Here is a 25140-nt window from a genome sequence, read left to right as displayed (position 1 = left end):
ATCTTTATTCGCTTTACCTAAACAAAGTAATACGCATGCAAGATATTGTAATCCAAACACATAATATATTCAAAGCAGTTACTTGCGTATCAAACGCATTAACAAAAATTTATATGCACAGCAGTGCATCCAAAAAGTGACTTGTGCAGCAGGTACAAGGACAAAGGTACACAAGCACAACAGTGCATCAAACAAACATTTACAAAAACAAGTATACAAAATAAGCTAGGGATCCGGAAACATGTCCAACACCTCCAAAGGGGTATCCAGTGCTTCACCATACCACTCGAGAGGATGAGGATCAACAATCCAGGGGTTTTCACCCTCCCCATCACCCATAGTAGAAGCAGTCATTTGCACATCAGCCGGAATCGCAGAAGGTCGTCCGCTTTTACGCCGTTTGTATACCACCGAACACTGTCCCCTCTGATCAGACGGAAAGGACTACATCAGGACATTCGCCGACAATCGAGTAACCCCTTCACCATTGTCACCTCTAGTATGACGGGAGGCATAATTTTCTCCTGAATACAAGGAAGGAACGTTACTTCTGGCAATCCCTTCTGATGGCAGACCTCCAAGATGAAGCAAAGCTTCAGCAGCATCAAAGGTCTTCAGAATTTCAGAAACCCTCCGTGAATGGAATTTTCGCCAGCTTCTCATTTTGCCAAAAACTGGTAAAGTTTCAATAACCTCTATATGAATATATAACTAAAACGAGTTGATGTCAGCATCGTTAAGAGAAATGTCAGAAATTATGATGATTAATGTCACATCAGCACTTTATGAAACGGCGGCATCGCAGTAATCATCCATTTCATTAAATGATCTTTGACAGCGCCTGCACGCATTCCCAAAAGCTATAGTTTCAGTAAGAAGGTGATAAGTAAAAAAAAAACCTGTTCATTTCTTGCTGCACACAAGGGCCACGCCACTTCAGTCGGTTCATGATTAAAAAACAATTCATTCTAACATAATGAACAGTTCCAATCAAGAAAAATCTTCTCCAAGAAGATTTCCAACATTTTCACGCCAAAAAACACCCATCTGTCACAAGTCCAGTACTCCACTTATTTGCATAAGAGCAACACTGGACTGGGGGACTTGAAGGGGTAAGGTCCCAAAAACCTTGCACAAGTGTTCAGGACCATACCACAACTTCACCAATAACGAACCTCTTTCGAAGAACCTTGCGCAGCAGCGCACTGGTTCTAAAAGAAAGAACTTAAAAGAAAGCAATCTCCAACATCCGCACGACAAGATAGAGATAACATATCCTTGTGCAAGCTCTCATGCAGCAGAACAGTTAGGATAAAGTCCTAACAGCATCTCCGCACGGATATCACCCAGACTTGGACAAAAAGTAACTTTTCTGTTACAACAGAATTTACGTGAAGCAAAGCCACATGGGATTACAGCTGTAAACCTTCTAGAAGGCTTTATCGCGCATCACCATTCGGTTATAACCGAATGGCCACGTGGCATCATCCTAGGCACTCCTCAAAGTCACGATGATGACACCAAGTTGAAGGAAGATCCACACTTGCCCACTTTCCATGTGGCATCTCCCAGGCCGTTGATCATGACCACGATCCATGTGATTAACGATGGAGAAAATAACCGCTCACGGAAATTGCTTTCCGTTATCTCTCCTGTTAACAGACTTTCTGTGACAACCGTCACTTTTCCGTCAAGATTTTATTGGATTGTTTATGTGATTGTGTCTTGTACTTGGGAAGACATAAGACCTAATGGGTAAGCACTTGTTGGACATGCGCCTTTATAAACCACTAGGCTATATCATAAATCACCAACACACTCAAACACTCCCCCCTCTCCCTCCCCATGCTCTCGGCTCAAGCATAGCATCGCCACCACCATTATTTCAATTCCATCCAACCCATTCCAAGGTGTTTTGGAGGTGTAAGAAGGTTACTAACGAAGCTCAGTGCAAGCGGATCTTGAAGGACCTTCTTCGTTTACTATTAACCATCACTTTTCTCTTCTTGAACTTCCCTAGCCTTGAGCTAGTAGTAAGTGCTTCTAATCCTCATCTTGATCTTGTTTTTGATGGTTAATAGGTGATTTAATGGTTAAAAATTAAGAACCCACAAGAACATAATGTAAAGTCTTGAAAATAAGATGAATATGTTGGATAAAAAGTAGATGTGTGTGTAAAGCATGTAGATCTTGTGTTGTTATGATTCTTGTTGATTTCATGATGATTTTGCTGGTTAATATTGATGTTAGATGTTGTTGTGATCACTAAACATGTTAACGGAATCAATCAAACCCAAGTTAGAAAGTTAAAAGCTGAAAACAATAGGCTGTTTGGTTTTTACAGCCAACTTTAGCTGGCTGTAACAGGACCATAACTCAACGAAAAATGTATTTTCTGAAGCCTAGATTTATGTATTATGAAATACGGTTCTAATGGCACTGGATTCATAATTTTTGGACTTCGTTTACTATTTTTAAAATGTCATTCTGTAACAGCAGCTAGAGCTGCATTTTTCTGCTGAAAATATATGTTCTGTTTTCTGTCATAACTTGAGTTCTGTGTAGAGTTAAATCATGAAACTGGTACTGTAGATGGATACCGATGTCGTAGTAATTGTCCCACTAGAATTTCGTCAATCCGACTTCCAAAGAATTTTTAATGAATTATTCCGTGGACTGCAGTCAGAAAGTAATGAATCTGATTGCAGTCTGGAAAATGTTTTTTTATAAAATATTGGCAATGAACTGCACCCCGATATTTTTACACAATAATATTTGGATCGTTTGAGATATTCTGTAAAAATTTGGAAATTTTTGGAATTAGTTAACAATTTTATTAAAATGCTCGAAAACAGTCCAGTTTTGGATATTTAAGTTGAAATGACATAAGTCGTAATTTGCGTGTCTAAATGTCGAGTATGTTATCTGAGGAAAAATATATATACTTGTTGGTTATTAGACTTTGTGCTAAATGTATGTGGTATGTATAATATGTGCTAGTATATTAGGACTTGCAAATACACATACAACATATTTAGACAAAATACATAACTCGGGTGCAAAGTGCAAAATACAAAATACTTATATTTATTTTTGAGAAAATAATATAAGTAAGACACTTAGTTAAAAATATAACTTATTTTTAACACAAGAATACGTACACAAAAGATAGTGACTTGTACTTGTGTGACACAAGTCTAGTGACTAACGTTAATAAAACACGTTTGGGTCATGACGCTAGCTAAGCAAATCTGGTGAAATTTACGACGCAAGGAACGCAAAATTGTGAGTTCATGCTCCCCCTTTTCTTTAACTGTTTTTGGTTTTATAACTCTCGGGGGTGAAATACATGTTACAAATGCTTAAACGGTACGAAATGCCTATGAAATACTAAATCATGTGAGCATAGACTTAATACTGAAATGCCATAAATTCTTGGTGAAAACTAGTACCAAGTAGTACTTTTGTGTACCAGTCGTAAATCGACTACAAGAAAATGCCATTAATACTTAAATTAGGGACGAGGGTTAGATCTAACGGGTACGGCCGAACCCTACTCATGGTCAAAACTAGTACCTAGTAGTGCTTCGGAGTCCCAGTCGAGGGTAATCGACATAGTCGAGGTTAATCGACACAGTCGAGGGAAATCGACACAGTCGAGGTTAATCGACATAGTCGAGGGTAATCGACACAGTAAAGGAGCCAACACTAATGCTCCATATGTTCTCACGTGCCTTAAAGGAGCCAATACTAATGCTCCATAAGTCCTCACATGCCTTAAAGGAGCCAACACTAATGCTCCATATGTCCTCACATGCCTTAAAGGAGCCAACACTAATGCTCCATATGTCCTCACATGCCTTAATGTCCTTGTACAAACATTCGATTAGTACGTGGTGTACATAAGAAAACTTGATTTATACAAGAATACTTTATTTAAACAAGATACATACCATGTTTTCATACACGGTATGCAAAACGCATGAACTCGCTCAACTTTATGTTGATGTTTTCCAAAATTACATGTATTTCAGGTGACAGGATGGATCTTGGGCGCAAGTGTCGTAACTAGAAGTAGATTACAAGCTTAGATGTCATCCACTTTTGTTGAATTGTAACCTAGACGAAGGTTGTGTTTTAAAACTTAAATAACAAGTGTTTGTAATACTCAAAATTTTCCGAATGGATGAACATCGTTTTAAATCATGTAGTTGTTTATTATGATTGAATGCAATGATAACAAGCTAGTCACACATCATACGCTTCCGCAAAAGACAGGGGGTGACACTTTCCCGCCCAAAATTCGGTTATAAATAAGGAATTCAGGTATCATTTCTCAAGTTACTCTCACTTCACTTTACTATTACTTCTTCTTCTTCATCAAAACCTGTACTTATTCTCACGCCGGAGGGTGGTCACGGAGAGAACCCCCATTCTCCCCGTGGTGAGTCTAACGACTGTTTGTTTTGAAGTTGTTGTTCGAAGAAGGAGATCATTCACCCCCGAATCAAACGAGAAGACCTAACCTTTTTATGCAGATTCAAACCCCTGGTTCAATTGATTTCGGTCGATTAAACCAGTGTTTCTTCAGGTTCTCTACTCATTCTCTAGTGGAGGACCGGTCTGGGAATGGACCTCTACTAAGGAGATGGCTGATTCGCGGGTTGAATATGGAACTCCGGCAAGAACAGTCGAGTCTCACCGAACGGGGTGATTCCAGTCCGATCGGACGAGTTGGACTTGATGTGATTTCCGTTGTTTAACACGCTGTCATACCGTCTCCGTCAAACAGCAAACTTTTCAACTTAATTGTTTTTCCAAGTTTCCAAAAACAAACAGTCGCACGATCGAATAGCCATCCAATCGGATGACCCTCTGATCGAATGGCTATTCAACCAGGTGACTTGTGATTTCAACACTTAACCAATTTTTGCAAAATTCAAGGAATGCCAGTTTCCAAACAAATAGTCATCAGATCGGATGACCATTCGATCGAATAACTATCTGGACAGGGGACTTACTTCTTTGTAACTTCCCACTTAAACGAATTGTCATCCGATTGAATGGCCATCCATTCGGATGACCATCCGATCGGACGACTTTACTAGTACTACAACGAAAACTTCAAAAGTTCAACATTTCACAAACACACTTCTCCAATCGAATGACCATCCGACTGAACGGTCATCCGTCCGGATGACCATCCATCCGGATGACCATCCGTCCGGATGAGTCATCCGATCGAACCACCATCCGATCCAACATCACACTTGACGCACTGTTACACGCTATCCAACGCTTACGCTACCATTCTGTGATCAGGCTAATCTTCCACACGTTCCCTTCAATCCAATCAAGCTGTGTTTACTTGTTAAACACCTACTGTGAGTATACTTGACCCCTTTTTAATGCTCTAAACACACTTTGAGGTGTAACATACGTTCATATCTACAACGCACTTATCAAAACTATTATCACATGCAAATTACTGTCGTACATATTTACACGTGATGCTTAATACATATGTGCTAGGACTTTTACTCGCGACGTCCCACCTTGGCTAGCATCGAGTGACTTAGTTGGTAGTATTTGTTTTGTAGTGTATATGTTGTGTATCTCGTCTATTTATGTGGAAACTCGCAGCGCTTTTATCTACTTTATTTTTTTTCCATGTAAAACGTGTATACTCGCCAATAGTTTTTGTATTGACATGCAGGCTATCTCGAAATCAAGCTAGGAAGTCTAGAAACTCACCATAAATCTAGGTAGTTGGATTTGTATTGTTTGAGAGAACATGAAATCTGTATAACTGTTTACTGATGTATTGTTTATTATTATGGGATAATGAACGCATTTAAATATTGTCACTAAATAGTTGTTATGGATTCTCTTGAGCAATCTAATTCGCCTAGTGTCGCGCCCCGATGATTCCGCCATCGGTTGGGGTGTGACAGATTAGCATCAAAGCCATAACTAATGGGGAATTAGGTAAGACATCAGACCTAGTCCGGGTCGAAGTCTTAGAATTGACCTAGTCTATAGTCTAAGTACCAATAGGTCATCTCGTGTGAACCCAGTGGGGTTTGTACGGGCCTACTTTGATACTCTCATTCGAACTCTCTAAAACTGCATCTCTGTGCGAACACCGCATACTACAGCTTCGCACGAGGAAAGCCTTTCCTAAGGCTAACACAATACACACGTTTGACGATACTCGCATAACACCAACGAGTGATCGTGTCGAGATGAGGTGTGAAAACCAGGAACTCTCGATAGGTCGCTCACTCAGCGCAATTTTCTTAGCATGAGAATTTTCGTTGAGCCAGGAGTGATATCCACATCTCAACGAAACTCTCCGTTTCTATCTAGTGGAACTCCCAGATTTATTCGGTGAGCACAACCACAGCTAGGAGCGAAGTTGTTAAGTCAGGGGTGAAACCCGCATCTTAATAACCCGTTCCACTCCCTAAAATGGTTTTCAAAGGCTCTCACCAAAGTCTCGACTGTACCAACAACTCGAGCCGCGTTGTGACTGGAAGGACGAAGCTGTAGCCGCAGCCCGGTGGGAGCATAGTCCATCAGGCCAACGCGTGTGTTCAAACTTGTAGGGATAGTTGAATCACTTTGGGTAGTCGATGTCTAACCCGCAATCGCCGACTTCTACGTGTTAACCAATTTTGCGTGTTTACGATTTTACGCTTTATCAATTTTACAACTTTACCGCTTTATCGATTTGTCGCTTTTCGCTCCCCGCTTATTTTGCACAACTCGCACAGCCATCGCAATCTAAAACAAAAGGCCGAATGTTCGCAACAAAACTAAAGTCTAATAACTCGCTCGCTCTCTCTCCCTCTTCATCGCGTCCTCGTGCAATCTATATATATATATATATAGGGTCGGGATTTAGAGAAAACGGTAGAAAGTGTGAGAACTATGAGAACGCTTATGGATCGTCCGATTAAAACAATCTATGGACTAGATTGGCGCGGTGGCGTTTTCGTAAATAACATCAATTTTATTACGTGGACGTGCCTCATTAAGGGTAAAAACGTCTTTACACCTCTATACCAAAACGCTATACTGATGAATAAAATGCCACTACGAAAGAAAACACATCGCTATATAAACAAAAACATCCCAGACATAAAAACACACCCCCAGAACCTAAAACGCCATATTTTCTACTATATACCATTCATCTTACAAACGCCAAAATCCCCAAAACATCAAACACAACTACTCAAAAAACGCCATATTTTCCACAATTCTTTCAGATACACTAATTCCTCAGTAAACGCCAAAATGCCAAATATCGTTTCTTGTATATTCAAATATTGTTCTACGCCAAAGTTTCGGATAATGCATTCTTCCCTGAGGTGTTGTGACTTAATTAACATTTTGCTGCATGAGATGGACAAATCATAAACAAAAAAATGCTGGGGTCAGACTTATGCCATTTTCTGTGTTTTGTTCTTGATGAATATTTTAATGGCATGAAAAGACGAATGACACTAATGAGTTGTTTGAAGATACATATTCAAACAAAAAACTCATGTCATTTTGTCTTTCCAAACGGCCACAAAAACACATGCATGGCTAAGCCAAACCGCCAGTGAACATGTTTCAAAGAAGAAAGAGACTGACGACAGTGAAGATTTGAAAGATGAATTGTTTCTATTTAAATTTTTTTAATTTTCTTTTTCTGTTGTTTGTTATGTATTTTTTAACTTAGAATAAAAAAATAACATTATATTAATAAAACGCCAAAACAGTCATAATTATTGTGAAAACGTCATAATGCAATAAAACGCCAAAAACTCCCAACCTATAATAAAAGTAATTTGGAGAAGTATTATTAAAAGCTAAAAATGGAAAAAAAAACACCAAAAACTACTTAAAGCCATTAAAAAACGCCAAATTTGGAAGATGGAATGCCTAAGACCATAAAAACTCATAAAGACCTGAACAAAAACAGTAAAAAATACACACAGTAACTGAAAAGACGGCTACTTTATTAATATCATTTGTTATAAATAAAAATCCCGCCTAAACTACGCGCCAAAAACAACCTATAAGAGAGACGTCTGCACAATCAACTGACTGCACTGAGTTGGACGCCTTGTCCACATCGTTCCACTTACGCTTGCTGTCAGTGGCGGGAGTAGTAGCTGTGATAGCGGCAATAGTAGTAGCAGAAACACGTGGTGGTAGTGAACCACTCTCCACCTCCTGATCGGTGATCCTGTGAGCCAAACGGACAATCTGTGGTAAGTTGTTGAGGTTCGCTGCAGTAACCAAACCCTTCACTCGTGAAGGTAATCCCTTGATGAACAATTCAGTTCTTCGATGCAGAGGTCAGGACAAATTCGGGCACATGATAACCAACTCATGAGACCGCTTCATGTATGCTTCAATCTCGGATCCCACCATCTTCAGATCATAATACTCATTCTCCAGTTTCTGTATCTCATCGCGAGGACAATACTCCTCCCTTATTAACTCCTTAAAATTGTCCCAAGTAGTGGCATTTGCCGCCTCGATGCCTAACAGCTAAACCTGGGCATTCCACCATGTCAGGGCACCATCCTCGAGTGTGCCCGTAGCATACTTCACTCTGTCCCCAACAGGACAGTTACACATCGTGAATACCGATTCCGCCTTCTCAAACCAACGCAGGAGCCCTACAGCTCCTTCAGTCCCACTGAAGGTATGTGGCTTACAATCCATGAACATTTTGAACGTGCAAACAGATGGATGGTGCAGATTCTGTTGCACCTGTTGACCTATTAACGAAAGAACACATAACAAACAAGTAAGACTCAAGCATGCGACACAAGGATAAAGAGTGTTTGGTACACATCGTACCAGCCTGATAAGCCGCTAGGGCTTCAGCCACACGAGTGTTAATTAGATCGGTTAACTCAGCTTGAGTCATAGAAATATGGCCACGTCCACCTCCGCGGCCTCCACCATGTCCACCACGTCCACTCATGACTCTATATATAAGAAAGAAAGGATTTAAAATGCAAGTTCAAGTAGGAGTCAAGCATCACTATGATCTCCACAAGTTTCTGAGTTCTAACATATCACCAACTAACAAAGCGGAACCCTTTTCACACTTGTCAAGCTTCATTGGGACTCACATGCACCCCACATTATTATTATGTGTGCACCCACAATAATAATTCAATTTGCATGTTCATCTCAGCTCCACTCAATTCGTGTTAGAAAGGTTCCCCGAATTTAAGCAATAAGACAGGTGACACCACAACATAGATCATGAAAGTTCAAGAAGAGTTGCACTCTTAAAACACGTAACGTGGGTTGGTAACATAAAAGTTCATACTGCAGTACCAAGTCTGCATTCACGTGTGACGTTATTCATAAGCAAACACTAGATATACTACGCAATAGTAAACAAGAGACGAACCTTGCAATCTGGAGCTGAGTGTCATGGTCGATTTCGGATCTGTTCGGTTATAGTCTGGTTTTATGAAAAACGTTTTAAAACCAAGTTCACTATAACCAGTGGCTCTGATACCAAACTGTCACACCCCCAAAATACCACCTAGGGAGTGTCCCTGTTGGGCGTGTGACGTACCAACAACGAGCCACTAATTACATTGAACCGATACAAGTATCTGAATAAAGTTCTCAAACATTAAATAAATACTATCAACAAGTTTAAATGATAACCAATATGTTCAGCGGAAGCAAATGATAAACCAAAGTTAAATAATTTCAAAACCAATGTGTAGTATCAAGAAATCAATTCCATGAATCCCCTCATCGACCCATGACCACTCCTGCTTCTCCAAACAGCAAGTTTCCAAATCCAAGATACCTAACGACCTGCGAGCATGCAACAAGTGTATCAGACAAAGCTGGCGAGTTCACAGTTTATGAAAACGATTGTTACCAAGTGTTAATTCCAGTTCATTAACCAATGCAAAAGTAATATTGATAATATCTCGATATTGAACAAGAAGGCTCCTGATGTATGTTTTGCCCATTCCCCAGTGCTCCTATCAAAGCACTGGGCCCGACTGGGTCATTAGTTCACAACCGTCCTCCCCGGTACGGTGTGAGGATGCCAAACCTAAGTAGCGCTACCAACTAATACCCCGTTACCTCCCCGGTAACAAAAGATGGGACTTAAGAGTGATAGAATGAGAATATTATCCAATATACCAGTTTTACCCAACAGATTTATCCCTCCCCGGGATACCCACTGACTGTCCCAACCACCGGGACGCATGCTCAAAAGTAGTGAACTCACCTTAGCTTTGCTCGGTATGATTAATTATCCGTTTAACACAATGATCAACCAAGCCCTATGATAGTTACACATAACAATCAGTTTGGTATGCACCATTATTTACACGTCTTTGCACGTATGTCATCAAACAAAGTCACGTTTACACCAAAATGTGACAACCCTCACAAAACCAGGTATCCGTACAAATTAATTAATATTTAATTAGTGCTTAATTACTGTGCTTGATTTCAATTATAAATAAACTGCTTTCTGTTTTCTGATACATACATATTCATGCATCATACTTTATCACTGTCACTCCACTTATTAAACACAAAACGTTAGTGACAAACTTGATGCACAAAAGCACAGTTAGCACAGTGAGCGGATAACCCAGTAAACATGCTGACATTGCCAGCACTAGACAGACATGGTTTCTGAGGCCGGTATGAGCCGGGAATAGGTTACTACACTAGTAGGGAGTGTAGGGAGGTGAGGACCATAGAACTGTGTCACTAGGTGATAGTTATAGTGACCGGAAGTGCCTAAAACATACTTTAATTACAAAATTCTGCAGTACATACAAAAATTCAGCTTTTAACATAACTAGTAAAGTGCAAAAACTTGGTAAAATAGTCCTAGACACTTTCCAAAGTGTCGGGAATTTAATATGTCACTAAAAATAATATAAACGACACTTTATAGCTTTACTTAACACTTTAGCGGATCAATACCCAACCGAATAACCGGACTTTACCCGGAACATAAAAATATTGCCAAAGACATAGTTTTCACTTTTCTGAGCTAGCTAGGGTCCCCGAACACCCTAACACCCTTTATATTAATAAACACACTTAAACATACTAACTAAACCATTTGATTCCAACTAGTTAGTAACCAAGTAACATTACACCCCAACCCTTACCCCCCCCCTCTAGTTGACGGTCACTTTATGGTGACCCACACATCCATTTTGCTTGATTATTTTATTAAGTATGTTGGTAATCTAGTGAACATGTTACTTGTTGGATAAAACTAGAACATGGTTTATAAATATGCCCTCAAGATTACCATTCTCTCTCATTCAAACAACATCATCAAGCAAAACTCTCTCCTCCATAACCACCATTCACGACCGCCACCCCACCACCATCATACACCCACTTCCAACCTTTGTTCACTTATTTCTCATACATCCAAAGGTGCAAGGAGCTATACAAACAAGCCTGGTGCTTTCGAAAGTTCAAGAACCGCTCTAGATTTCTTTTATCCACCACATTTACATCTTGTTTCTTCCCTAGCCTTGAGCTAGTAGTAAGTGTTTCTAATCATCATCTTGATCTTGTTTATGGTGGTTAATAGGTGATTTAATGGTTAAAAATTAAGAACACTAAAGAACATAACTTAAAGTCTTGAACATAAGATGAATAAGTTGGATAAAGAGAAGATATGTGTGTAAATCATATAAATCTTGTATAGTTGTGATTATTTGATGTTGTTTGTCACTAAAAGTGGGATGGATCATCATCTAGACATACTAGATCATGTTCAAGAGCATGAACTAGTAGTATGTTAGTGTTAGAAATGTGAAAGATGATGAAACCATCCACCATGAACTTGAAACTTGAATAAACATAATTTTTCTTGTAAAATGAAGTTGTAAACTTGTGGATCTAAAGATCCACAAGTGGTTTTTCGGAAGAACCAAGCGGAAAATACTAGTTTTGTTAAAACCCGAATATTTTATGAACAAGAAGCATTTATAGTGACAAAACAAGTGTGTAAACACTTGTGTAACAATGAAATTTCATAAAGAAATATTTTGTAAATCTTGACCAGAAGTTGTGAAACTTTAAATTCTTTAAAAATGAAGTTTACAAGAAACTAAACTTATTTTTAGAAATAACAAAACCTACTAAATGTGTTGGTGATTTACTACATATTTTTACAAAACCTTCAAGTTCATGAGTTATGGTTTTGTCATATTTTTGTCAAGTTTAATGAATAAGTATTGTATATTGTTGATTGGTAAATTGGTTGATTGATTTTACAAAAAGAAAATGATATGCTAAAAGCATGGACACCTCCAGTTACAGAGGAAACTCTGGCGAAATTTTTCCAGAAATATAACACTTAGAAATATTTTTCTAACAAATATTTACAAATCTATTTTTAACTTGGTTTTCAAAGTAAACTTCGCCATGATTTTTATTACAAAAATAACCAAGTACCGGAGGTGGATTTTCGTAAATAAAACTTGTTAGATATATATTTAGAATATATTTTATTGTAAAACGCTTGTGTGATTATGTGATTATTATGTGAACTAGATATATATTATTTTTAGGGTAAAAATAATATAACTTGAAATATCATGAAAATACGACTTCCAAAATAATATCAACGCGCTCACAAAAAAATAAATATTTAAGTTATACAAGTATCGTAATACAACGCGAACTTTAAAAATGTAACTTATGTATTTTTCAGAAAAATACTCTATTTAGAATATTTTTAGTAAAATATTATTCTGGAAAAAACTTACGAAATAAAATATAATATTTTTGGGAAAAATATATATATTTTGGGATTAAAACATTTTAGACAAAGTAATTAAAAATATATTTTTCAAGTGAGACTTAAAAATATATTTTCGGAATTATAAAACACACATGTATTAATACCCCCATCCTTGGGAAGGAATATACTTATTAAATAATTAAGAAGTGTAAATACGAAATAGTTGTCTAACTATTTCCCAAAAACGTTAAACCTTAAGCCAAGGCATGGCCGTCCGTCTAATAGAAGTTAGTACGTGTAGGTCGTCACGCAGCAGGTTGATTTGGGACTGACTATTTCGAGACGCACTTCTGTGAGTTCATGTCCCCCTTTTCTCTTAACTGCTTTCAGTTTTATAACTTCGGGGGTGAAATACATGTTACATTTATTTGGAACATTTTTATACATGGTATGGTTAGCTTAAGGAGGGTTAGGACGTACAGATCATGTGAGTGGTGGGTACAACGCTTAAAGCCATTAATCCTCGTAGTTAGGACCGAGGAACACAAGAGTGATAGATCTATTTGGGTGTAGCGAGCCCACACCCGTGTGTAACACCCATGTTATAATTTTTATAGTTTTCGTATAAATAACGAAAATAAACATGAAATTTGATTAAGTATTCTTAGAAAATACAAGTAATCTAAAACTTTTACAACTTAAAAGTTTTCAACATAATATAGATAAGTTCGTTGTTTAAAAGATATGGCGTAACGCCGTGCGGAAGCTTTAATCCCGAGTGTTAGATTTTATTGTGTTCGGTTCCTCATCGAGCTTGATCTTCATCCGGGCACTCTTGGCATTCTCCTATGATCAAAACCGTTAAAATCATTAGTTTTGACGTTGATATATAATAATATAATCCCAAGGCTTAATGCCACATTATAAATAACAAAAATATAAAAAGTGATTCTGAATCCACCGTAAATTACGGTATCACCGTAATTTACGGTGAGACCTGGAAGTGTCTGGTCACCGTAAACCAGGAGATCTGCTCCGTAAACCATATCACAACCACCGTAATTTACGGTTCTACCGTAATTTACGGTAGTACCTGGAATGTCAGGTTTTGTTTTGTTTGATCATTACTCCAAGACCCAACTCTCGGTTTTCAGTTTTCTATGATACTAATTCGTTAAAACCTCATATTTCTAATATGTTATAAAATATTCAAAATCAACCATCAAACCATCATAATCCGAAACAATAACCATGCCTTACTTGATTATTCGACCCGTTTGGCTCGTCTACGGAATTCCTTCCTTTTTGACGACTACCAACGAGCTCTAACCATCTTTTGACCAAATATTCAATGTAGCGATATCATCGCTATATTTCATAGTAACTTATATTCTAAAATTCAACTACGCATATCGCCATGATCTAATTAATGCGTACCTGGCTCGAGTCAACATATAGACCCGTTTTGTACCTTTCTTTTATTAGCCGCTACTTTATAGCAACGCAATAATCCACTTCCCGTTCACTTCTGCGAACATTTAACTTAACAACCAAACATTAGTCGATATTGTCAAATAGTGTCATCACCACCATTTGACCCATTTGGTATTTATGACCAAACATTTATACTTATGTCAAATCATGGCTTTTAATATCCCATTCAACCCATTTCAAGTTTTAACTACAAGATCATTCTTCTTACGTATCTAACTCGTTATGGCTTACACCATGGGTATTCTTTTTAATCCCAACTTACATATAGTCAACATGTGACTAATTTACCCTTTTTCCCATTACTAGTTTCGCTATAAGGTAACCTTAAAGAAATCTTATAAATTCTTAGTCGATCCACGACTAAATTACCCTTTTGTCCATTTTACCATTAACCATGGTTTTGATCATTTTTATTCGTTCCGACTCATATTGCTTAGTGTCGGAACTTCAATTTCGAATGTAATCGGTTGTCACATTTATCATCTATAAAATACATACGTTTACTACAAATGGGTGTAAGCTTTACTTACCTCGCGTTCGCGCAAACATTCTTCGCATCCATGATCCGTTTGACCCGTTCCTTTCCAAGCTCCCACCTAGCTTGTTTAGAGTCAACTATATCATAACATCCATAAGATGGTTAGATTGGTCATCCTATATAATGGCCAACACCCTATGGACCCCCCTTTTTTTTACACACTTATCAATCAAAACATGCCATATATTCAACAATTAGTTTCACACCATAATTCTTTTCATTCACTAACCATTTGACCCGTTAGTGAAGTTACTTATACAACTAGTTAGTAAGTGATTTTAAACACTTTAAGCATGTCACATAAAGTGCCATTTGTTCCCAACAATCAATACTTCATGCCTAAAGCAAGTATATACAATCCTATGTCTTTTTCTTGGTTAATAAAAACATTATTTATGTGCAGCGATTTTCTATTTAGCTGCTGTGATTGACCATTTTGACCCGTTTAAAATCTGAATTAGATCAACATGTTCAAAGATGGATCGTAGAACACTCCAATACCTTCGCAAACATATAAGGTACACCTTCTAACGAATTTTCTATGATTTTATATGATTTTTATAAAATCAGCTCAGCAACTATATTTTTCATTTTTTTAACAGCTTTCAAGTTCTCAACAGCAGTTTTAATTCGCCTTTTTGACCTATTTAACAACCACATTTGTTTCTTATGATTGAAAACAGTAAAAATTTACTTCATAAGCTTTCCGAAAAGGTATGGAACACCCGAAACGGATAAACGGTTGATTTTATATGATTTTTTTAAGATTAGTAAAAATCCATATAAAAAGCTGCGGAAATCATGTTTAGGGTCCTTTTAAATTCGACCCAAACCATCAAATGCAACCCATTTCCATAGCTAAAACCCTTATTAAACTCTTGGTAATGGTTAGAAACCTATAACATAGTGATTGTAGGTTAAGAGATGTCAAAAACCTCATCCATTTCAAGAAGTCATCATATGAATCCTAATTTTATCATCTTCTCAAATTTATCTTTGTCAATTTAAGAACTAGAACTAAAATTAACATATTTTGGTGATTCTCATACACCATCATGTTTAATTTCATACAAATCAAGATTTGTCATAAACTCACTACTCATGAAATCATCAAATCAAGCTCTACATACAAACTAGTAGACAACACGATTCACTTGGGCATTCTAACGAGCACCTTATGGGCATGATTTTTATACCTCTTCTATTTAGTTCATGGCTAATATTTTTAACCAAGTTTCAATCATTAAATCAAACCCTTATGTCTAGCACTCATGAACAATATCAAATCTTGCATCGTAACATCAATTTTTCTCAGATTTACCATCACTTTTCAAGTGTTCATCATATTTTCATAAAACCCATTTACCACTTACAAGGTTAATCCTTCAATCACTTGTTTATGACATTTAATTACCAATTTCACATCTAGGGTTCGTTCCTAGACTTATACTAGTGTCAATTTCACTATAACATTCAATCATTCACACTAAAATTTCATTCATGCATGATTATCACAAACTCAAAATATCACCAAACTATAAATTTCGACATACCTTACGATCCCCTTAGCTCGGTGATCGTTTATATGTATTCAAATCCGAGTTTGGTCTTCAATTGCACCTTCAATTAGAAGATTTTGTGGAGTTTAGGGTTTTACCCTTTTTCTTCCTGCTCTGGTCGTTCCCCACGCACACACTGATGTGTGTGTGTGTGATTTCTTTTTTTTTTTTTTTATAAAAGTCTAGTTTGGCCACTTATACATAATCAGCCCCTTTAGTTTATATTTTTAGACTATTTTCACATCAAACTAACTTCTTTCATTTAATTACAAGACTTGTACTAAGTTATTTATTTCCTAGTTACTTTATCTTGTTCACAACCCGTTTTATTTTAAGTCCCGTTAAATCTCGGGCCTTTTTATATACTTTGCTTTCTCAAAGTATTTCTCATCCTTTTAATATATATATATATATATATATATTAGATTTATTTATTTAAATACTATAATTTACCGGGTAAGTTTTATCACTTACTGTATTTTACCCGTCGTGTAGTGTTAACGTGGTTTGATTACCAAACCCGTTTTCGGGGTGTTACAAGTCTACCCCCCTTAAAGAGGTTTCGTCCTCGAAACCTTTTCTTACATAATTCATTGAGTTTAAACTCAATGTATTTGAGCTGAGAATTCTTCTAATCATTATTTATACTTTTATCCAATTATTAGTATTACCAGAAAAGTATGGTAACATCTTTTTGGTTATTTTTTTTTTGTCTACGTATCTCATACAACACAGTGCAACTTGGAATAACGTGATCTTGTTATTTCCACTAGTTTAGTTACTTAGCGATATTCCTCGCTTTTATATCCTATCGAATTCCTTGTGAATCCGTTACTTTGACCCGTTTAAAGGTCTTTAGTGAAATATTTCACTTTTAGCAACAATTTTCTTTGTTTTCAAATTTATTTATTCGGTTCAGTCATACCGAATTTACTGCTTACAAGCAAACCAAATTTCTTAACTTAAATTGCTGACCTTAACCGGTTTCGCTAACTAGACTTATTAGTCCGGTTTCTTTTTGCCACTCGCTTGGTGAGAATGTGATTACACCTCACATTGCATTTCTTGACCGTGATCGTGTCACGTCATGTTTAACTTATATCAACCTTTCATTTTCGAAAATACCACTTTTCGAATATATCGTCTTGCACCTATCGATGTTAAGACTCATACTCTTTGATATTTGTTATTTCCAAATTCGTCTATAGTATTCATGTTTGTTAAAACATTGTTTCTTACTAAAACTAAATTTTAGTTTAACGTTTTTCCTTTTTAACTATGTCAATTATTCATATTATGGAAATTGACAATCCATAATTTATTCTTTTCCGTTTTCATTTTACGCGGGGAATCATAACTTGTTCCCTTGCTTTACACTATTGACCCGTAGGTCCTTTTTGGCCCCTCCATTTTCCTTAATTGACTCGTTTGACTCATTTTAGGTGAATTTTCATCACCCATGAATGTCAGACTTCGTTCTTTATTTGACCCATCCAACTTTGAAATGGTTGAACGTAATTACCAAAATTTATGTTTGCGAAAATTCTTATCATCTTTTAGTCATGACTCATATTCCGAGTCTTTTGACTTTCTATTTCGCGTTCCTGTTTCTCAGTCTACGCATGTGTTTAAATCCTTACCCACCAACCGGGTGTTTTACCGAAGTCGTTATTATTGCAACCCTTACGGTATGTATTATGACTTCGTTTCACTTTTATATTCCTACTTCGTTCTCAAATTTGGTGTTTTACAAAATCGGCCCGTTAAGAGTCATATTTGTATTCTTCGGGTTCGAGTGTAAGTACACCCCTTCCCAATACATGTCTACATCATTTTACATGTTTGCATTTTCCGGGTTCGAGTGTAAATACACCCCTTCCCAATACATGTCTACATCATTTTACATGTTTGCATTTTCCGGGTTCGAGTGTAAATACACCCCTTCCCAATACATGTCTACATCATTTTACATGTTTGCATTTTCCGGGTTCGAGTGTAAATACACCCCTTCCCAATACATGTCTACATCATTTTACATGTTTGCATTTTCCGGGTTCGAGTGTAAATACACCCCTTCCCAATACATGTCAACATCATTTTACATGTTTGCATTTTCCGGGTTCGAGTGTAAGTACACCCCTTCCCAATACATGTCTACATCATTTTACATGTTTGCATTTTCCGGGTTCGAGTGTAAGTACACCCCTTCCCAATACATGTCTGATTATCTTACGTGTTTCTTTGTCCCTTCACTCAGGCTCATTATCTTAATGTAATACGCTTCCGTCACTCGGCTGTGCGTTTACATTGTGATCACATATTTTGCTTATTTGATTCATTTGGGTACCTTTAATTTGTCCCACTTACCCCGTCCTTATTACATCGGATGTAAGCATGTCCATTATGAAAAGTTCATGGTATCATGTGTTCACTACCTACTTGGCCAGAGTAGGCGATCAACACATGACATACATGACCTTTTTATAATTTTCACGTCACGCCCCATGTAAGTAACACCTCTATTCATTTATCTTGGAAACAATATCCCGAATAGGTATTCTATTCAGGTTTTTCCAAGTTTTTCTATTTACATATGCAACTATCAGTTTCTATGTATTTGTTGCATATTTCTATTCGTGCAATTAAAATTATAAAAATGTGCACCTGGTAATGCTTGCCCTGTCAGGCTTCTCTTGCCGTTAGCCTTGTTCGCGATCGTTACGCGATTTAGGTCCTTGGTGAGCATGTTCCTACTTGTCGTACTTTGGACCGTTCCTTCGTCAAGTCAACAATTTGTTAGACTTCCGCTATCTTTAGATGCGAGTGTCCTTCAACTGAAACATTTACAAGAGTTAATTATATCAACTTTAATAATCACCCGTATTATAATACAAGGCTTTTTCTATACGCGCCAACGCGCGTATTTTTATTAACTATATCAATCATTTTAATTAGGGTAACGTGTATCACACGATAACCCTATGTGTTGTTTACAACACTTTAGCACACTAAACCATTAACATACATGTACTTACTGGATTTACGATCAAGCCTCGAACCGAACACACCTCACTCTTTAACCATGAGCTCTGATTACCAACTTGTAACACCCATGTTATAATTTTTATAGTTTTCGTATAAATAACGAAAATAAACATGAAATTTGATTAAGTATTCTTAGAAAATACAAGTAATCTAAAACTTTTACAACTTAAAAGTTTTCAACATAATATAGATAAGTTCGTTGTTTAAAAGATATGGCGTAACGCCGTGCGGAAGCTTTAATCCCGAGTGTTAGATTTTATTGTGTTCGGTTCCTCATCGAGCTTGATCTTCATCCGGGCACTCTTGGCATTCTCCTATGATCAAAACCGTTAAAATCATTAGTTTTGACGTTGATATATAATAATATAATCCCAAGGCTTAATGCCACATTATAAATAACAAAAATATAAAAAGTGATTCTGAATCCACCGTAAATTACGGTATCACCGTAATTTACGGTGAGACCTGGAAGTGTCTGGTCACCGTAAACCAGGAGATCTGCTCCGTAAACCATATCACAACCACCGTAATTTACGGTTCTACCGTAATTTACGGTAGTACCTGGAATGTCAGGTTTTGTTTTGTTTGATCATTACTCCAAGACCCAACTCTCGGTTTTCAGTTTTCTATGATACTAATTCGTTAAAACCTCATATTTCTAATATGTTATAAAATATTCAAAATCAACCATCAAACCATCATAATCCGAAACAATAACCATGCCTTACTTGATTATTCGACCCGTTTGGCTCGTCTACGGAATTCCTTCCTTTTTGACGACTACCAACGAGCTCTAACCATCTTTTGACCAAATATTCAATGTAGCGATATCATCGCTATATTTCATAGTAACTTATATTCTAAAATTCAACTACGCATATCGCCATGATCTAATTAATGCGTACCTGGCTCGAGTCAACATATAGACCCGTTTTGTACCTTTCTTTTATTAGCCGCTACTTTATAGCAACGCAATAATCCACTTCCCGTTCACTTCTGCGAACATTTAACTTAACAACCAAACATTAGTCGATATTGTCAAATAGTGTCATCACCACCATTTGACCCATTTGGTATTTATGACCAAACATTTATACTTATGTCAAATCATGGCTTTTAATATCCCATTCAACCCATTTCAAGTTTTAACTACAAGATCATTCTTCTTACGTATCTAACTCGTTATGGCTTACACCATGGGTATTCTTTTTAATCCCAACTTACATATAGTCAACATGTGACTAATTTACCCTTTTTTCCCATTACTAGTTTCGCTATAAGGTAACCTTAAAGAAATCTTATAAATTCTTAGTCGATCCACGACTAAATTACCCTTTTGTCCATTTTACCATTAACCATGGTTTTGATCATTTTTATTCGTTCCGACTCATATTGCTTAGTGTCGGAACTTCAATTTCGAATGTAATCGGTTGTCACATTTATCATCTATAAAATACATACGTTTACTACAAATGGGTGTAAGCTTTACTTACCTCGCGTTCGCGCAAACATTCTTCGCATCCATGATCCGTTTGACCCGTTCCTTTCCAAGCTCCCACCTAGCTTGTTTAGAGTCAACTATATCATAACATCCATAAGATGGTTAGATTGGTCATCCTATATAATGGCCAACACCCTATGGACCCCCTTTTTTTTTACACACTTATCAATCAAAACATGCCATATATTCAACAATTAGTTTCACACCATAATTCTTTTCATTCACTAACCGTTTGACCCGTTAGTGAAGTTACTTATACAACTAGTTAGTAAGTGATTTTAAACACTTTAAGCATGTCACATAAAGTGCCATTTGTTCCCAACAATCAATACTTCATGCCTAAAGCAAGTATATACAATCCTATGTCTTTTTCTTGGTTAATAAAAACATTATTTATGTGCAGCGATTTTCTATTTAGCTGCTGTGATTGACCATTTTGACCCGTTTAAAATCTGAATTAGATCAACATGTTCAAAGATGGATCGTAGAACACTCCAATACCTTCGCAAACATATAAGGTACACCTTCTAACGAATTTTCTATGATTTTATATGATTTTTATAAAATCAGCTCAGCAACTATATTTTTCATTTTTTTAACAGCTTTCAAGTTCTCAACAGCAGTTTTAATTCGCCTTTTTGACCTATTTAACAACCACATTTGTTTCTTATGATTGAAAACAGTAAAAATTTACTTCATAAGCTTTCCGAAAAGGTATGGAACACCCGAAACGGATAAACGGTTGATTTTATATGATTTTTTTAAGATTAGTAAAAATCCATATAAAAAGCTGCGGAAATCATGTTTAGGGTCCTTTTAAATTCGACCCAAACCATCAAATGCAACCCATTTCCATAGCTAAAACCCTTATTAAACTCTTGGTAATGGTTAGAAACCTATAACATAGTGATTGTAGGTTAAGAGATGTCAAAAACCTCATCCATTTCAAGAAGTCATCATATGAATCCTAATTTTATCATCTTCTCAAATTTATCTTTGTCAATTTAAGAACTAGAACTAAAATTAACATATTTTGGTGATTCTCATACACCATCATGTTTAATTTCATACAAATCAAGATTTGTCATAAACTCACTACTCATGAAATCATCAAATCAAGCTCTACATACAAACTAGTAGACAACACGATTCACTTGGGCATTCTAACGAGCACCTTATGGGCATGATTTTTATACCTCTTCTATTTAGTTCATGGCTAATATTTTTAACCAAGTTTCAATCATTAAATCAAACCCTTATGTCTAGCACTCATGAACAATATCAAATCTTGCATCGTAACATCAATTTTTCTCAGATTTACCATCACTTTTCAAGTGTTCATCATATTTTCATAAAACCCATTTACCACTTACAAGGTTAATCCTTCAATCACTTGTTTATGACATTTAATTACCAATTTCACATCTAGGGTTCGTTCCTAGACTTATACTAGTGTCAATTTCACTATAACATTCAATCATTCACACTAAAATTTCATTCATGCATGATTATCACAAACTCAAAATATCACCAAACTATAAATTTCGACATACCTTACGATCCCCTTAGCTCGGTGATCGTTTATATGTATTCAAATCCGAGTTTGGTCTTCAATTGCACCTTCAATTAGAAGATTTTGTGGAGTTTAGGGTTTTACCCTTTTTCTTCCTGCTCTGGTCGTTCCCCACGCACACACTGATGTGTGTGTGTGATTTCTTTTTTTTTTTTTTATAAAAGTCTAGTTTGGCCACTTATACATAATCAGCCCCTTTAGTTTATATTTTTAGACTATTTTCACATCAAACTAACTTCTTTCATTTAATTACAAGACTTGTACTAAGTTATTTATTTCCTAGTTACTTTATCTTGTTCACAACCCGTTTTATTTTAAGTCCCGTTAAATCTCGGGCCTTTTTATATACTTTGCTTTCTCAAAGTATTTCTCATCCTTTTAATATATATATATATATATATATATTAGATTTATTTATTTAAATACTATAATTTACCGGGTAAGTTTTATCACTTACTGTATTTTACCCGTCGTGTAGTGTTAACGTGGTTTGATTACCAAACCCGTTTTCGGGGTGTTACACCGTGAGGCCGGGGAGGCCCATAGTGGTGACTGTGTCTTACAACCGAGGCCCGATACAAATTTGCTAGGTTTGAGTTTTCCTGCATCACTTCACACATACCAGTGGCTTTGCAAACCAGTGGTAATCTCTTTTTCCTTAATTGCTACATACCAGGAACATTTTTACTTTGGGACGTACACTAATGTTTTATAAACATACTCTCTTTTACATGAACTCGCTCAACTTTTGTTGATTTTTCAAATTACATGTATTTCAGGAAATTAAGGATCTGGCAAGGTATGCTATGTCGTCAAGCTGCGTAAGAAGAATGATGTTATCCGAGTTTAGGGATTGTGACTTTTGCCTGGACGAGTCACAAGTCTTAAACTGTGTTTATTTCATGTCTTATGGTTGTGTCGTATGAACAATATTTTTATTATTATGTCGTGTTGTAATTTCGTTGCATGTGTCGACTCTTAAAAACAATGTTGTCGTATTTTACTTTTAAAACTTGAATCAATGGATGATCATCATGGTTTTACTTTCATATAGCTTTGTTGTGATTAAGCTATGGTATTAAGAAGTCACACCAAATAAACCTACGCTTCCGCAAAGCCAGGGTGTGACAGCTTGGTATCAGAGCTTTGATCATAGCGAACTAGGATTCCTTCTTGAGTCTAGACTATGATCACTAGGGCTCTCACGAAAACATTTTTACATTGCATACATTACGTCCAGATCCAGGACACAAAACTTTTTTACAAACAAAAAGTATGAGCACTTTTTCAAAACTTATGGTTCAATCTCCTGAGACTGAGGGAGTTCAGCCCTAAAGGCTGGGGAGGTTCAGTCATGTAGACTGAGGGGCCAATCTTTGAGATTGGGGAGGTTTTGGTCGGTGAGGCCAGGGAGTTAGTCTGAGAGACTAGGAGGTTCAGTCTGAGAGGCTTGGAGGGTAGTCTAGTGAGACTAGGAGGATTACTTGTTTGCTTTATGATGACTAACATGTTAATTTGATTATATGTTGATTGTTTGTGCATATGTGTGGTTGTGTTACAGACATCATGCCTTCTTCATCAGACACTGGAGTTTCAGATACATTAGATCCCATGGCGATAGTATCAGATGACAGAGTTTCGTCGGAGCGAGAGGTCTACACTTCCGACACCACCAGTACCGATGATGACGATTTTGCAGCCCTTTGCGCTGCCTGACGTCGCAGCCGAGCCTACTGATGGCCATCCCGCTGGGGATTTACCACTCGCGGTGATCCCTGCTCCTATACCCCTTGCTGCTTATCCAGTTGTTGATATGCCCCTCGATGTCGTTTCTGACGACGATGTCGATCTGTTTGAGGAGGACCCACCTAAGGCTGACTTTGAGGGCGGGGCCCCTATTGCTGCTGATGTTATCCTACTCATTGCTGATGCTCCTGCAGAGGAGGCTCCTGTTCATTCACCTGTCCCAGACTCATTTGAGTATGTGGCGTCTGCATCTTTGCACACTCAGGGAGTACAGCATCACTCTCACGACGTCGACCCTGACATGGCGTCATCAGCTGCACCTGCTCCCGCGCATGATCTTGACTTTGATCACGAGGTTGACGATGATTTCGATCCTGTCTTTTCCCTTGGTTTTGATCCTGACCAGGATATCGAGTTCATTCACTTAGACCAGCCCCTAGATGAGCCTGTAGCCCCTATCGATCCTTTGTTTGATGATCCAGCTGATTTTGATATGGATTTTGTTGACCCGGAGCCTGTCGTGGCCCCTGAGCCAGTCGTTGCTCCTGATCCTGCATTAGAGCATGACCCTGTTCATGACGATACACCCGCTGTTGCTCCTTTTGTTGATGATATACCCATTGCCGATCATCCTGTTGTTGCTGCACCGTTGGTGGATGATCATGTTGTTGACGCTCCACTCTTGATAGAGGATCCTGTTGTTGCACCATTTCCTGATCCTGTGCCGGTGCTGTTCGACCGTGCACCTTTTGCTACCCATATAGATCCACGTTATGCCGACACCCGAAACGGGTGGATTGATGACGATGACGATTACCCACCATTCGTGTTACCTGTTACACCACCAGTAGCCCCCATTTCAGCCCCCATTTCAGCACCCATCGATATCCCCCTGTTAACCCACAC

The 25140-nt window shown here is 37.3% G+C and overlaps 1 long non-coding RNA gene across 3 annotated transcripts; it reads right to left on the bottom strand.

Moving 5' to 3' along the window:
- Positions 1 to 13383: 13383 nt before the first annotated feature.
- Positions 13384 to 22881, bottom strand: LOC110936527. Of its 3 annotated transcripts, none has more exons than XR_004891422.1 (4): positions 22469 to 22881; positions 20320 to 20992; positions 16364 to 19728; positions 13384 to 14887 (listed from the first exon to the last, which is right to left on the bottom strand). It is a non-coding gene; the product is annotated as an uncharacterized LOC110936527 (long non-coding RNA). The 3 variants fall into 3 exon arrangements; XR_002590089.2 differs by having other exon boundaries at positions 16364 to 20424; positions 20908 to 20992; positions 22469 to 22879; XR_004891421.1 differs by having other exon boundaries at positions 16364 to 20992; positions 22469 to 22879.
- Positions 22882 to 25140: the final 2259 nt, after the last annotated feature.

The sequence above is a fragment of the Helianthus annuus genome, chromosome 4 (assembly GCF_002127325.2).
Source record: "Helianthus annuus cultivar XRQ/B chromosome 4, HanXRQr2.0-SUNRISE, whole genome shotgun sequence".
NCBI classification, from domain to species: Eukaryota; Viridiplantae; Streptophyta; class Magnoliopsida; order Asterales; family Asteraceae; genus Helianthus; species Helianthus annuus.
The sequence above is the reverse complement of the archived record's forward strand: the minus strand, read 5'-3'. Positions and strand labels throughout refer to the sequence as shown.